The following is a 4,435-nucleotide window of genomic DNA, read 5'->3' as shown; positions in this document are numbered from 1 at the left end:
CGGAACTATTTCACTTTTTTTAAACTTATTATTGAGTAATACTAGCTATGCTTTGGCAGATTTGACGATCAAACTTTAAAGCTGATTTTACTTGAATAACGCATCGCATACTTCTGCCATCTTTCTCGGTATGAATTGTATTGAATGATTTTTTTGCTTTTTATAATTTCATTTGGCATCCAATGTCCGATGTAAGTGTTTTAAAATTAAATGGGTCTAATCGGAAATAATTTACCCAGTGTGTTGTGCTATGATTTCCCGTGGGGCTTGGAGTTCAAATTTCGACGTAATACCAGTCATACAACTAATAGTTTAATGGCCAGCTTAGAGCATGTATATTATTTGTTACTGACGTTCAGTTGATAAGGTTTCCTCATAACCACATCTTCGTTCGAATTATGTAATTGTGTAATTTCTTGACATCCGTACAAAGAAAAAATCTTAACCACATTTGATAACAGGCTTTATATGTCTATCCAATAACTGTTAAAACCAGAACAAGTTACAAAGGTCAACCACAAGTTGAGTATTGTATTCACTAACTTCAGAATGAATGCATGCCATGTATTATTAATCGTAATCTGAGTAGAGAGCGATTGAAAGAGTGGGCGGAAGGGGGGGGGGGGTCGGGGGCTACTTAGGCTATACTTCAAGAGTGCTATTCTCAAACCAAAACATTACTCCCATTTCATCGATTCTGTACTTATTTGGTACTATTGTAATGTCAATATGATATGATATTACAGTATTTATGCCATCTAATTCTTTTGTTTAGTATTTCGCGTAACTTCTTTTCAATTAACTGAAGAAATGTTCTCATCTCAACAAAATTGTTTTTGTTTCTCATGTAAACAAATATCTGTTCAAAAATTCACCATTTTTAGCGCAAGCTTCTCATGATATCATTTTGATACATAACTTCTGTAGATTTTTAGTTTTATAATTAGGGTATACACATCTCGGAAACAGAGTATATCTGACGTATAAATGTAACATACTTGTATTTCTATATGGATTAAAATATGACTTACATAGATATAAAGTGAACAATTTTGGGTATAATTTCTAACATGAAGAGTGTCTTATAGCTATAAATTCTGTATATTGTGAAGTACTCAAAATATATTAAAATGTAGTTTCATACGTTTGTTTGTGCAAAGTTCGTTTTAACTACCAATTCGTTATGTGTTCTTTCTATATGTTATAATTATTATTATTTTTTCAGATGTATTTGTGTTTTTATCTCACATCCAAATTTCTGAAAGCAGAAGGACTTTCATTTTGATTTCAGCAGGATCTTCTTCAGAGGATGACAGAATCGGAAACAATAACCGAAATATGAAGACATAATTGTATTAAATTCATACTAAGTTTGCAAAAGATTTCGTTGGGTATTTACAGCTGCGCTATATATTTCGTTGTATTCACTAGCAATATTCAAAATGTTACTGCATAAAATGATGGACATGACAAATCATAGGAATATGGGTGTTTTCACTCGGCATGTCTGATCTCTGAGGTTTAGGATGTGTATGATTGCGCAGTACGATTTTGGGGGCTAAGGTTGTGTATTGGATGACTGTTCTTACCAAAACATATCGAAAGACAATGTTGTTCCGTTTAAGAGTTTTTGGGGATTAAATGTGGTTCAGTTGCGATTCCGTTTTTTAAAATCAATTTTTGATATCCTATAGTATCAAATGGAAATGAAATCTTGACTTTACCTGTCCAAGTTTGACGGTGAATGTAAAAAAAAATATAACACTGAAAAGTAACGCCCAATATAAACACTCCTGTTAATAATTTCAAAATTTCAGACTTAGCTAAGAAAACTACTTCTCACTAAAAGTAGATAAAATGTATTTGAATAAATAGAGAAATACCATTAAAATTCCAAACATATATATTTGTTCATGGTGCCTGTCGCGTAGCCATGCCTTCTTAGTGTGAGAGGGTGGGGGGGGGGAAATTATGTGAAAATGGAAGATGAAAAATGGAACAAGGTTGAAGAATTTAAAACAGTTGTATATGTTGTTCCGCATTTACCTTTTATAGGTCAATGTAGTCCTACTTTTGTAGCTATTGGAATATTCTGTATATACCAGTGGGGGAAGGTGCGGGGGACCTAGGTACCCGTTATTTTTTCCTCACAGAAATTTTTGTTTCTGCATGGAGGGTTAAATGCAAAATAGTGTTATCATACCCATCATTTTAATACAGTATTTTAGTACAACTTTCATATAGAATGAGATTGTTCTCAACTGTTTGGGATGTTTCATTAAACACAAGCTTATCATATATCATAAAAATGGCAAATGGATTTTTTTCCTTTTTAATTTGTGTAGTGTAACTTACCATTATTGAACCACAAAGTGAAATGAACTTAATAAGGAAGTAACCACTTCAACATCGCAAGATGTCATGGAACAAAGAAATTATAATTTCAGGATGGAGTAGAAAGTTTTAAATATATTATTCTATATGGAAATTCCTTTTGACGTTCATTAATGATACCCGCATTTTAAATCTAAATGGAATCCGTTACACGTTAAAGCTACGTGTTGCTACAATATGTCCAAGGCATGTATAACACAGCAAGTAATTGGTTAGCATCAGTCCAGCGATTTTGACTTCCAAGAGAGTTATCAACAGTTGAGTTCAGAACAAATTTTTTTGTGTCGCCCTACATTTTAATGTTACATATAGTTTTCATTGTTTATTTGCAAATAAAACCTAATTATCTCTTTCTGTGATGTGATTTCGGTGGACTGTGCATAACTACATGGATTTTCCAGATGGTATCTTCTGTTAGTTAACGGTAGATTTTAGTACCGCTTAGTTTTGTGAAGGATTCATTGCAGGCAATACCTTTAACACCTCCCTTCCAACTTTCCAAGACATTATCATCAGACTTCAGCAATGACATTTATGAGAGTATCAATTATCCTAAGACTTCTGCAATTGAAGATACGTAACACATTTATGCTGGTATCCAACGTAGGTGATGTTGAAGATATTCCGGTTTCGAAATAATGAAACGTTCTGTCCTATAAGTTCTTGCTTAAAGTTTAATTGCTAAGTAATATATCACGGGATGACTTTAGGCAGTATTTTCTAGTGCAAACATTCTAAAACTCCCTATTGGGGAGATAACATGGTATCCAACGTAGCCTAATGTTGAAGATATTCCGGTTTCGAAATAATGAAACGTTCTGTCCTATAAGTTCTTGCTTAAATGTTGGTATGACGAGTAGTTACGTGAATACAAGGTCACGGGTGGAGAAGGAGAAATTTTAGTTATGTTTCACGATTAAGACATAAAAAGCTGTGGTTAGATCTATTCAACAGGAGAACCAACTCAGCACGAATCTTTCACCTAACTTTGTATATCGGTTAAGCGATCGCCGAATCAAGGTGACCTATTTTTGATATGTGACCATTACTTTCTGACTAATGAAACCCTCACTCATACACACACACCCACCCACACACACATACACACATACAAGAGTATATTACACAATAACTGTATTGTGTAATAAACACGTACTGATTTAGAAAAAAGGTTCACAGAATGTGTGCTTTATTTCAAATCTCTTGTAAGGAAACGTGTCTCTTTTATTATAGTATGCATATATATTTCATTTACTCTTAACTAACCCTTCCCAGATGTGAGTCATTGTGGCCTGTAATGCTGTAAGTCTGCAAAAGAACTTGAAATCATTACATGCATGCCAGAATATGTGCATTATTTGTTCCATTGTGATTACAACAACAGTGGGATATGTCTGATTCATGATAATCTGCGTTACGGATAAGTAAGGTTAATCCAGGGATTAATAAATGTTCAGCAACTATGAATTGAATTATGTCTCAAATCTAGAACTGTGATGAACAATTAGGGTAACATTACTAAAATTGTTACAACGTGACTGTGAGGATTCACCTATCGACACGATAAATCACACCGCATATGTAAATACCTTCATTGGTATTGAACATAACTCCTAGGGTAGAAAAAAGTAGCCTGAAGCACAACAACACGACATGAAGCAGGGGTGGGCAACCTTTTTGAATGAATGGGCCAGATATAAGGAGTGAAAAATTAACTTGGCCGCACCTAACCAACGACCTGCTGTTGATTTCAAACCTTTGATTCCGAGGACTTTCAAGCAATAGGTGTGTGTACTTATTCTGTGATTCACAAAAACATAATGTCAATACAGTGCAGTTGATAATTAATGGGGATAATACTAGGCCTACCTGACAGCACTCATTAGTCATTAGTGCCTAAGCAGCTAGCTTGTTTTTTTGTGATGATGTAAAATGGATTGCCTTTTTTCTTTTTTTCTTGAGACATCTCACGGGCCGCAAAAATATCACTGGCGGGCCGCAGCTGGTTGCCCAACCCAGACATAAATGAACCTGTCACACG

The sequence above is a fragment of the Apostichopus japonicus genome, chromosome 21, assembly GCF_037975245.1.
Source record: "Apostichopus japonicus isolate 1M-3 chromosome 21, ASM3797524v1, whole genome shotgun sequence".
Lineage (NCBI taxonomy): Eukaryota > Metazoa > Echinodermata > Holothuroidea > Aspidochirotida > Stichopodidae > Apostichopus > Apostichopus japonicus.
Note: the sequence above shows the minus strand (reverse complement) of the source record.